At 38.7% G+C, this 13,123-nt stretch overlaps 1 long non-coding RNA gene across 1 annotated transcript; it reads left to right on the top strand.

Moving 5' to 3' along the window:
- The first annotated feature begins 327 nt into the window (after positions 1-327).
- On the top strand, positions 328-11,269 carry LOC311434627. The gene is made up of 3 exons (XR_014691608.1): positions 328-400; positions 9,921-9,992; positions 11,039-11,269. It is a non-coding gene; the product is annotated as an uncharacterized lncRNA (long non-coding RNA).
- The last annotated feature ends 1,854 nt before the right edge of the window (positions 11,270-13,123 follow it).

The following is a 13,123-nucleotide window of genomic DNA, read 5'->3' as shown; positions in this document are numbered from 1 at the left end:
CATTACACTCCCCCTGCAGAGAGGGATCTGGGGGTTGTGGTTGACAGCAAGCTGAATATGAGCCAGCAGTGTGGCCTGGTAGCCAAGAGGGCCAAGTGTATCCTGCGGTGCATCAAGCATGGCATTGCAAGTCGGTCAAGGGAAGAGCGAGGGAAGAGTGACGGAAGCGCTCTACTCTGCACTGGTGAGGCCTCACCCCGAGTACTGTGTGCAGTTCTGGGCACCACAGTAGGATGTGAAACTGTTGGAGAGTGTCCAGAGAAGGGCTACAAAGGGACTAGAAGGGAAGGGACTAGAGGGGAAGACATATGAGGAGTGGCTGAGGTCACTTGGCCTGTTCAGCCTGGAAAAGAGGAGGCTGAGAGGAGACCTGATCGTGGTCTACAGCTTCCTCACAAGGGTGAGTGGAGGGGCAGGCTATTCTCTTTAGTGACCAGTGATAGGATCTGAGGGAATGGAGTCAAGCTGCAACAGGGGAGGTTCAGGCTGGATATCAGGAAGAGGTTCTTCACTGAGAGGGTTTTCACACACTGGAATAGGCTCCCCAGGGACATAGCCACAGCACCAAGCCTGTCAGAGTTAAGAAGCATTTGGACTGTTTACTTAGTCATATGGTCTGCAATTCTGGGTAGACCTGTGTGGTGGCAGGATTTGGACTCATTATGATCTTTGTGGGTCCCTTCCAACTCAGGATATTCTATGATCTATGATTCTATGTGCTGTGAGCTATCTTTGCTATCTTCAGTTGCTGCTTCTAAAGAGTGGAGGTCTGCTATGCCTGTCCCATCTGCCAAGCCTGTGCAGGTCTCCTGAGCATCTCAACCACTAGCAGCCTGTAGACAAGTAAGTCCCATCCCAAGTGACTGCTCTGGGGTGAGATGAACTGTTCTCCAAGCATGAATGACTGCATTGACTGTGACAGGAGCTTCAACCCCCGGCAAATGCCTACTTGTAGAAACCCTAATTTGAATATCTTCTTTTTCAACTGAATTGCACTGACAAGCTTCCCTTTGTTAAAAAACTTTTATTTATAATATATATATACCAAATAATAAATATTATATATATATATATATTATATATATACAAAACAATATTATTCCAAGAAACTCTAGGAAAACAAAGTTCTTTATTCCCAAAAATGCAAGGAAAAGAAAAGGTTGTCTTTTCTACACTCTTTCAGGACTCAGAGCATTATAGATTTGTTTTCTTCTGCTGCTTGTGAGGGCTGGAATGAATTTTTTTCCCATGTGCAGATGTGATGTACTGAGAAGTACTCTACATCTTTTCAGCTAACAGTTCCCATAGCTGTAAATCAAGTCTGTAAATCCATCATAATCCAGGGAGTGTCAAAAATGGTAGACAAGAGTGTCATTTTAATGTTCTTTTATGCTGTTTGTGACTGTATAAGCAGTTTATGCCCAGAAGAGGAACTTTAATAGGAAAGACTTGAGCTGAGGTTTCACAAGATGAAGCATTCAGGTATTTTAAGATATGCATGGCCTACAGCTCATTCCCACCTTGTGCTGTGTGTCATTGCTCTTCTGCAGAGCTGGAATAGCTGCTTGTGTGGCTGCACTGTGAAATGAGTCAGGGAGCTTATCCAGCTCAAAAATAAGCCAGTCAATAAAGAAAAGAGGAGTTTTTTTTATAGCAAAATCAATCCCCATGTCCAGTTTGCAGTGTAGCCACAGGAAGCAAAGTTGGAAAGAGTGCACATGGGTCTGAGGACAGGCAAAGAGTCTGGAGAGAGAATGAAAGATGCAAGAATAGGACAAAAATATTTTAAAACAGTGTTGTAATACATGGCTTTGTCATGCACAACTGCAGTTTGAAGTAACCTTATTTCAGAACAGGTATCTGACAGGTACAATGCTCTAACTGAACTCCACTCTGCAATTTCCATCAGAAAAGGTGCTACCCTCTGAGATAAACCCATTAATGGAGCAAAATCAGATGGGAAATCTATTGCTTTTGCAGAGATTTCTGGATCCCGGATGTCCTGAGAATTGCTGGAGTCACTGGACTCTTTTGCTAAATCAGTCAGTAGCCTTGCTTCTCTGCAGGAGATAAAAAAACAAAATACACACATTTTGGTAGATGATCATTCTCTTAGGTAGGGAATGATACCAAGATCATGGGAGAAGGCCAGGCTGCATAAGTCCACATCTCCCAGTGTGCCAGCCTGACCACATGCTTTGCCAGGGGCACCTTCAGATCTGGTGTAAGTGTGAAAATACTAAGTGATGGAGGAGCACCCTTCACTACGCAAGATCTCTCATGGATCTGTCCAGGACACCTAGGATGTATCACTGGTCTCTGCATGCATGGTGTCAGCTGCTAGGACCTGGCTGTTTGTCATCTAGTTACACAGATACGTGGCCAAGACCATCTTTCTCAACCTAGAGGACATCTCCAGGCAGTTTTAATTAAAATGAAAACAAAAATATATATAAATATATATATTATATGGTTCCTTCCCACCCTGCCAGTAACCCCCACACTTGCTTGCACAGACTTCACAACACAAGAAGTGATGAGACTGTGCCAAGAGCTAAATTGTTTGGAGCCATGAGGGTTCCAGCATTTGGGTTCACTTGGCCTCGGCTGAGATCCAGGGTGTCACTGGCTGCTGAGGTGGTCACACCTCAAGCTGCAGCCCTTCATTCATTCACACAAGTTCTCCTCTGCCAAACTGATGTTGTTGCTTAAGATATATTTGACAGCAGATTTGCTTCCAAAATCATCATCTGTTCCTAATTTCCTAGTCAATTAGAGAGCAGTTCACAGGCGCAGAAGGGAACAATAGACTGAGGCGATAACGTTACGACATGCTGCACTGTTCAACTACTTGCTTTGCTATCATGGTGTGTATTTAATCTTGCCACGAGCTAGAAGCCTTAATTATGATCTTGTGTCTTCCATTGTTTGAGGCAAATGACTAAGTGGTTTATAAAGACAATTAGACTGGGATCTGTTCTAACTAATCTCTTTCCGAGTATAATATCCTATTAGATACACCAGGTCTTTTTTCTGGGGCAAGAGGATTTAATTAATTGGCATTGTTCAATCTTCTTTGGTTGTCACCAACCACCTTTACTGCTCCTCCCACACTTAAATGAACAGAGTTAAAGCTACAGGTACATGGATGACAGAAAGTAGATGAGAATGGTAAGTCCAAGACACCTTTTGGTGAAAATATTTTTATTATCTGGGCAAGATCAAACTGTGTGATGGTTTGTCCTGATCATGAAGGTTTTGTATTTGGGAGAAAGGAAGGTGCCTGGCCATTCATTCATTTCAAACTTGACTTTAGGATCACAACTTGTTTGCACAGGGATATATACATACTCATATATCACATCATCTTTGCACTAAAGAGATCATTAACCAACTCATTATACTGAGATAGAATAACTTTAAAAGCAGAAAAAACTTCTGATTTTTCTCCCTCTTTCATTCCTACAAAGGCATGTTTATCTTCCTTAGGTCACAGCTTAGCACTGCATTTCTTGACCCCTTCGCAGTCTTTGTGGACAATTAGATTTTTGTCACAGCCCCCACTCAGCTACTGTACCAATGATGACCATTAAGACTGTAACCACTGACAAACATATAGTATACGTCTCCATCAACACTCTCTAAAGCAGTTTCTGTGGCTTAACAAAACTAAAGGTCATTACAAAAATAATGACATTAGTGGATAACAATGGGGCCAGCAATTTTATCTCGTCATTTTAATTTGTACTCACACCTAGCACCAAGGGCAAAGTATATGCGATCAGAAGTTAGTATAAGAGACTCTGGAACTGTTTTTCAAATTAGCAATTCAAAATAAATAATTAATTAAAAAGAAAAAAAGACTGTTGTTTCCTCCGTATATGAGATAGATACTTACACATTGCTTACTGATGAGACTTCTAAACATAAAGAGCACACAATGCAGCCACAAAGAAGGGTATCTGTTGGTCCACATTGTTATGTGTCAGGTCTGAATTACCAGCAGCCCTGAAAAAATGTGAGTACTTCAGTCTCAAGAAGATAAAACCAAAATGGAAACATAATAACAGCTTTTAAAACAATTCAAAAGTACCAGGAAAACACAAAAGAATAAATTATTCTCCAGATCCCCAACTGATGAAAGGACCAAATGTAACAGGTTTACATCTGAAATTCAGGAAATGGGGCAAGAATAACTTCCTAAGCATAAGCGGCCCAGCAATGGAATAGGTCACATGGGGAAATATTGAGCAATTTTTGACTGAGAGTTTTTGAGAAGTGTTTAGGTGTATTTCCATCAGAACTGGTTCAAGCATAACATTCCCTGCCAGAAAACATTGGAGGACAAGAGAGAAGACAACCCAAGCAGGCAGAGTTCAGTTTCCTATTGTTTCAGCAAGGAGTGGAAGGACAAGTGCAAGTGAAGACGTACCTTGTCAGTAAAACACTCTGAAGGAATCTAGTGTCCATCAAGAGGGCCTGATGGATGTTGATAGGTTTAGTTGGTGCAATCTGGAATAACTATTGCCCCCATGAAACTAACATGTATTTAATTAAGTATGAAAAGAAGTAAAAATCAATTTTCCTTACCATCATACTGAGTCACTAAATGATTGCTTTCCTTTTTAAATTATCTATAATTAGTATCCCTTATCTATTAATCTAAAAATGACACCTCTGGTTATCCTAGGGTTATTAAGTCTTGATAATGAGAGCTGAAATACTGTCAGCCTAGAAATTTTCAGAAACCGTCTCCAAGATTAGGGTACATATAATTTTCCTAAAACTAGAAAAAAAAATGTCCACAGCATACCATAAGTTATTTTATTACCACTTTAGTTAACATGGTACTGCATGCAGCAAAAGGCCAAACTTTTACTGATACATGACTCTAGAAATACAGTTTTCAAAAATACATATAGCCAGTGAATCTTAAATAGTGTAAAAAAACAGTTTAGGTTCTCTTCTGAATCTTACTTAATACCAACCTGGGTCTTAGAATGTATTTACAAAGTTTGACAGTATTCTTAGGGCCCACATAGTCTATTTCCCACATTCAAATATTTTAGGAATAATGTACTTTATTCCCTTTACTTATAGCAGTAAACCTTGGAGACACGTACATTTTCAAACTTTGAAGGGTATGTTTGCAAATTAAGAATTAGAAAATTTAGAGTGATCTAAAATAAAATAAAATAACAGTGTCTTGAAATTTGTGACCCACATAAACTTACTTTATGAAGCTTAATGTAGAGATTAAAAGATTTAATAGAGTCAATTTTAATTTTTAGTTGTGTAACCAAAAATATACTTTAATCTTCAGAAAATAACCATTCCCTTTATAGTACTTTGATCACCTATTTTTATAAATTCCTTTTATAGATGCAGGTGAGCGGCTTCTGAATGAGAATCCTTGAGAATTTCAAAATAACATCATGAAAGACCTCTCCTTGTGATAAGATATGTTTAAGTTACTAGGCTGGGTCTCTTGCTCTACCAAATGTTCCAGTGATTTAGAAAGACATTTTGAGTACGCAGAGAAGGAAGATTGTTTTCCTAAATATGGGTTTTAAGTAATTCTTTAAAACAATACAGAGTTTGGATACCCTTCCTATTTGACATTTCACCTACTTATTTATGCTTTGCATTACTTTAAGCTGAAACTACAAATATTCTACAACATATTAAAAATATTCCCAGGAATTCCAGCTTCAAAAATGGCTAGAATTGTACCTAAGGTTGAAGAATATAATTACTGAAAAATTATTTCCTTAGTCCGTCAAACGTAGCAACTAGCAGCTGTAAATTAAGAACTTAAGGTTTCTTTATTTCTTTTTCACTTTAATTCAGTATTTATATAAACACATTATGTATATTTTAGTCTTTTGCCCTCAACGTTATAGAAACTAAGAACTGTCTGAAGCTTTAGAATATCTCAGAGATGTTCTATGTGTCCATTGTCTATACCCTTTTTCTCCTTTCAACTTGGAGATTCCTCAGATGAATAGCTAATCCTAGGAAGAAATAATGTTGTTCTTTATTTGAGAATTGACTTGGCTCAAGTTCTACAAGGGCTACCAGTTGGCATAAAACATGCCCCAAGCACATACAACACCAGCATCTTTAAATAGCATCCTATGGAAGTAAAATAAAATGCTATCAAGCTGTATCTAAAAGCAGGAATGTGGTCAATCTTTCTTTCCATGAAGGCTCCTGGTTTTAAGCTTGACCTATCCTCAGTTCAGAAAAGGCAACCACTCTGCTTTCTGAGCCACTGTGGGCTTTCAACATATCAAGAGACTAAAGAAATGCAAGTTATGAGAAGCTACTTCAGCATTTCAGACAAGTTCTGCTCGTGATGTTATGTGTCAGCAGGAGTTGAAGAAGAAGAGAAAGAGCATTAGTGTTTTACATGCATTTGCTCTGAGTAAGGAGTCTAGAAAAATGCAAAGAGCCTTAATTTCTGAGTTTCTCTTGAAAAACTTTGTGTAAAACTGGCTGATAGAAAACTTCAAGTGACATTATAAATAGTGCTGTCATACAGGTCATAATTTCTGCAAGCTGAAGCATGCCAGCATGGTGTTAGGATTCATATGAAAATAGGCATAGAGTGCAATTTTTCCCTTCAAGTTTATAGAAAAGGTAATTTGCCTTTTTCTTTAAAAAGAAAAATCTTTCAGGCGCTATAATAGACAGAAACAGTTTCCAAAATACAAGCCTTGAAATTTTTCCTTCCAACGATATCTGTCAGGGTACAGCACAAGCCAGCTGGTGGATTCTTAGCTACAAAGAAGCAGAAATGGGGGTATCCTTGGCTGGGGTGTCCCCACAGCACTGTATGAGACCCCAAGCTCTCCAAAGGAAGGGGCCATACTACAGACCTCCATGAGGGGGGGATGCACTTGGTCCTAGTGTTGGATTTCACATTCACCATCCAGCATACTGGGGGAAAATGACAAAAAGACAGACAAAAGGAGTCTTTCAAAAGCATAAAAAAAGCACCTAATCCAAAACTAAACTTCTGCCTGCCATCCCCTCCCTGGCTGCTCACCAAGGTATTTCCTAGCTACTCACCTGTTAAGCTAAATCATCTAACTTTCTTCAAGTGTCATCCAAGTGAGCAGTATCTATATTTTTGGACTGGAAAGGTTTTTAATGAATTTGTCAGTATTTTTTTTTTTTTAATAACGGTCTTAGGTCTTGTTTCTAAGGAACTTCACAGAGACCCAGGATCCTGATTTTCTGGGAGAACAGGCATTGTTGTAGAAATACCTAAATAAAGAGTTTATCATACAAGTCACAAATACAGCCATCATGCTCCCTGGGAACCTGAAAGTACAAAGCAACTCTCTGGATCAAGGCAAATTACACCAAGCATGTTAAGGAGGGTGGATAGTATTTTTTAGCAGTGTTTGTAGAGGAACCTTCATGAGGGAGCAACAGGGAAAGGAACCATAGCAGATATCCAAACTGCAGCAGCTCACGTGCACCAGATCCTTATCTGCAAGTTTTATTTCATGCTGAGTATGTTGTGCTCTAGCTTAACCCACTCCTAAAATAGTTTTTTTTTTAAAGCTAGGGTTCAAGAGGTTATACTCCAAGATGATAAAGCATCATAATATTTTGTCAATATATGACTGAGGTAAATATTGTGCTCAGAGAACATCTAGTGTTCATCAAAACATTGAGTTTTGACGCAGCCGAAGCTCTTTACTCACTTAGTAACTGCTCTACTAGTCTGATTCAATTGCAAATATCCTGGCAAATAGCATAATGCTGAATGCAGAGAGCTATGAGCCATTCAGTTCTTTGTGAATGGTCCATTTACCGCAATAAAGAAATGAGGGTCAATGGGGGACTGCAGGTATTGATTTATTTATTTCATTTTTAATAAAGTTCATTCATTCAGGACCATTAGGCTGCACATCCAATCAACCGTAGAAACATATCAATTTCTTACAGTATCCTCCTTTTTTCCTATTGTTTTTAACAAGTTTTTTACATCTTGTTTTACTTTTAACTATAAAACCCTCACAAGGGAATTTTTTCAACTAAGTTCAGATATTACCCATAATAATGAAGTTCCAGTCTTTTCTCAGGTGTTACAGAAGTGCAAATAAGTATAATAACAAGCCAAATTTCTTGCTTCTGTAACTCCATTGACTTAAAAGTGTTCAGCTGCAGATAATGTCAGATAATAATTCCCTTCAATTGTCTGCAGGTAAGACCACCAGACCAAAAAGGTGCCATAACAGCAGCAGATTCACCATCAGAATATAGAGGACTAAAACTACTGTTATTATATGAGCACAGACAATGATCCATTTTGAACCATCAGATGGTTCTTTGAAAACTGGTCTGGAGGTTTCCAATAATGTTATCTTTTGAGACAATCCAAGCAGAAGATGCTCTGTGGAACTTCATGAAAAGTAAACCAACATCATAGCTGAGAAAAGTCACTGATCTTCACCTCACCCATGTTTAAGTGTTTGGGATTTTTGTGTGTGTGTGTGTGTGTGGTGGTTTTGTTGTTATTGTTGTTTGGTTGTTTTTATTTATTTATTTATTAAATCAGGCTTTAGAAACTGGTGTAGTGAACAGCAGGGTTAATGAGGTAGCATTTCTTAGAGCTGATAAAATTCTGTCTTTGGACACAGTTTACACAGCTCTATTAAAAGTAGTGGAATTTATCCACAAGGACATAGCACAATCAGCCTTACCACGTGGCTTTTCATCTTACACTTAAGTTGAATTTGGTGTATGATTTTGTCAGTGCTGCATTTGGCTTCTGCTCACCTTCCTGTATTCACACATATTCCAAGCTGGTTGTCTTTACTGACCATCAGGAGCACTTAGTGGATGTGCTTTAATTTTCAGTTTCAATGTAAAGACGCAGGCAGCTCTGGGAGATGTCCAATAAGTTTTTGCTGAAATAGATACCCATAAACTGAAAGTTTAAGTCACATTATTATTTGTTCTGAACTAAAATAATTACATCTTGCCTTTTTTTTTTTTTTTTTTTCTGGTAAATTGAAGAGATTTTTTGTACTCAGATACACATGACTACACTTACTCATCTTTTTGCACTAGTATTAGGAATACTTTATAAAATATTTTGTATGGAAAAACTCAATGTGAAAAGGTCTTTTTGTGGGGTTAATTCCACCCTGACACAAAACTACTGACTAAAGTGTGTTTATTCCAGGGATGATTATGGACAGTTTTTTTTTTACTTTAAATTAAATACAGATGATAATTACAATGAATCACTGCAAAATGGCTGAATAATTTGAAAATGTAATTAAGTGAAAAGTGTATTAGCTTTCAAAAAACATTTAGATATCTCTAAGTGTGCTGCCATGGCTTAGATTATTGCATTCCTGTGACCGCAACTGCTACTAAGGACCATGTTTTAATGACTTTCTAATGATTCATCATTGAGGGCATTCTGATGACCTGATATTCTAGCAGATGAAGTGGATTTACAGAAAGGTGTCATTTGGGAAAAACCTTTGATAAATCTGAACAAAACTGCAAAAAGCTTCAAAAAGATAGATGACTGTCATCATTTTTATATGTGTTTTGCTATGTAATTGCTTTTTCACTGGCATTACAAGTTTAAATCTCTGAAAATAGGATTCTTTTTCACAAGGGGAATCCAAGCTTAGGGAGTGAAACGCTTTGTACCCAAACATACAGAGAATATTATCCACTATGACACACATCCTTTCTTACAGCCATGTGTACATGGCGCACATCCACCCCTGGGCAGAGCTCTGAGGAGCACCCTGAAGGTGAAGCAGCCATGAGGAGAGAAGTGTGTCCCTGGACAGGATGGAGCAGAAGCATTGCTCTCTAGGGAGTGGGACTAAAATCTTATGGCACTGGGATGAGGACTTCTTGTGGCTTGGTCTCCACAGTGCTTCCAGTGGGCATCTGGGATGGCCTGCATGACACATGATAGCAGCACACCCATGAGATGCTCCCTCCAGGTGAGAAACATTAGTGAGCACAAAAGTGGGAGGAGGCCAATAAAACCTTCAAGGTTACAGTGCTTTCAAATCACCCTTTACGATTTCCAGACCCCTAACAGCTTCAGGGACAGCCAACCAACCACTGCATCATCCCCCGCTTGCTGTTTGGGTGGGTTTTAATGGCCATGAAGGTACAACTGCAAACTGGGAAGGCACAGTTTGGGATGCACCCCTTGCTACCTCATTATGCCCCACTGTCACCCACAGCCCTTGGTCTCCTGTCCCCGCAGGGCAGGCAGCCCTGTATTACAATCAGCCATGAAATTTGCTTTGTTATTTCTCTATTATTATACTAGAGATTAAAAAATAATAATAATAAACTGCAGAAAATGTATCAAACTGCAATAACTTCGTGTGAAATGGATAGCAAATCTTCCTATCTTTTAACACAATATAGTAGGCACAGCATTAAATAAATTAGCACTGCTGCTGTTTGTTCTATGTTCAATAATGCAAACCTGTTCCTTATTTGAGGTTCTGTATAAATTTAATATATATATAGTATTACAACAAGGTCACTTTGGAATAATCTCTTTGATTAATTCCAGGGAGGTGGCATATGGAGGGAAAAAGTAATCTTGAATGGAAAATATATAATATGAGCATACACAGAAATGGCAAAACAGCCTGCTTTCAAGTCAGAGTACATAAATGACAACTACTATAGTTTTGCTTATGCTGCACAGCCAAGTGCAGTTGCAACGCTGCCAGTTGTTCTCCATAATAAAATAAACTCTTTTGGATTTTATTCAGTGCAGACCTTCTTGCCATGTTTGTCACTCTAGTATCACAGTACTTTACATTAAATAATTTTTTTAATTGTTTTTTTTTGTCTTCAGGTGAATTCTCTATACTAGCTGCTCTACTCTGTATATATTATAATAATAAGCTATCAATCAGGATGAGAATGGCTTACCAATAAATAGATAAATAAATAAGAAAAGAAAGGAAGAAAAGGAGAAAAAAAAAAAAGAAGTAATATCCTTTATTATGTTTCTCCTCAGCACAATATTGCATCCAAACACTTCAAGGCAACCAACAGCACTGGGAAATAGATTTCCATTATACTGTGGGCATGGACAACAGAAATCCAAGTAATAAGAACAACTCCTCTGCTCTGGGCATACTGCAGTGTCAATACCTACTCAGTATTGATCATCACCATTCAGACATATGTATCAATTGCTGGATTAGGTAGATATTAAAATATAAAAGTGCTTGCATTACATCCTCTACATTTTTTATATCTGAAATTGTTGTGAAACTTTGACTAATTCCAAGGCACCATTGTGCTCCTCTATCCTGACTGGTAAATGAAGGCCATTGGATTCTGGTTCAAACCAAGCAGCTGTGGAGCATCTCTGCATATAACTATCTTGCTTCAAAAACTTTGCAAGGGATAGAGAACTTACTGCAGCCTCTCATAAATTGCTGCATCAAACTTTTGATCTGGCTGTGGACGAGGAGAGGGGGAGCACCCGTTGTTCTGACTCCCATTACTGTCAACTGCCAGCTAGTGGATGCAGTATTCCACTGTCCTACTGGTTTGAAGAACCCTCTATTGCAATAGCTGTTCTCCATGTAGGTGTTCATCGATGAATAATTCTTCAGTCAGTCCTTTGGTATGCTCAATAGACACACCTCCTCAGACCCTTTGTTCTTAGACTTTTTTCTCTGATTCTTTCATTATTTTAATAACTCTTCCCTGAACACTACAAGTTTCAAGATCTTTCTTGAATCATGAACACAAAAGCTGTGTCCACAATAACATCAAACCAATAATAGAGTCTCTTTCCTGTTATTCAACATTCCCTTCAGCAGATGTCCAAGGATTGCATTAGTACTTCAACCACACTGTTTTCTGGGAAACTCTGGTTTATCTGAGGATCTGTGATGACCCTCATGTCTCCTTCAAAGACAAAGCTTCCCAAGGCAGAGTAGCCCTTGCTGTCATTATGGCTTTCCGTCTTTGTTCCAGACATGTGACCTCTCAATGAACTGGACTGACTTGTCCGTACTGCTTTCATGCTCCAGTGTCTGCATGTGCCCCAGGTCACCTGATGGCTTAAACTCACAGAGATCCCCCAGAGCACTTTAGAGCACATCTTGGCTATCCTCTCAACTCTGTATCAGGGTGGGAATCATGTAAACTTCAAAACCCCTAAGGTCTGTTTACTCTTCCTTGTTTCAGTGAGGTCAGAAAGGAACTCAAATCAGACCTGCAGGGGAGGCAGGAGGTCCTGAGCTTCCTGACAAAGTCTCTGAGCTGGGCAGTGAGAGGATCATGCTGGTGGAGTGGACACCAGCTAAGAATCAGGGAGAATGAACAAGGACTTTCGTCCTTCATTATTACACATGTTGCACAATATGTTTTTGTACAGTGTCCTCTCTTACAACTGGAGAGAGAAACAAAAGTGCTTGAAGTATTAGAAAGGCCTCTCTTATCAATGACTGAAAAAGCATCCGTGTTTTCCATGGAGAATGAGCACAACAGGAAATGAAAGAGAGGTACCATAGATTGCAGATGATATGGAAAAACATTTTTGGTATTTGTATTCCCTACCATTCAAGTAAAAAAGATATAGTTTGAGTAGGTAAACTTTCTGCAGATGTCATGCACGTACACAAATGGAATGGAAATCATTTGAACTACATCAGGTCCAAGATTTCAGATGGCAGATCATGTTGGGCTACTTTCATACTTGCACCTAGATCTACTTTTTATAATTGCAAGTTATCAAGTTGGATCCTCTGTGAGCAACTCTCATAGCTTTCCTCTGTCATTAGCTTTGAAAAATAATAGAGACCTTTCCCCTACTCTTTGTTACATGCATAAAAGAAAATATAATGTATGTGCTTGTCTTATACCCACTAGGAATGTCTTTTTTTTTTTTTTTCCACTACTCTCTTGTACTCTTATGAGTACTTTTCAATACTCATAAGAATCAAAATGCCAGACTTCCTAGAGTTCATCCCTCCATCAACTGTTGCCACACTTTAGATCTTCTTGTATAAGTTGTAATTTGTAGAGGCTTTGTGGATGAATGATGCTCACAGAATTTTTTCTTATACTGTTAGTATCAACATTT

Source organism: Aythya ferina (genome assembly GCF_964211825.1).
Source record: "Aythya ferina genome assembly, chromosome: 3".
Classification (NCBI taxonomy): Eukaryota; Metazoa; Chordata; class Aves; order Anseriformes; family Anatidae; genus Aythya; species Aythya ferina.
The sequence above is the reverse complement of the archived record's forward strand: the minus strand, read 5'-3'. Positions and strand labels throughout refer to the sequence as shown.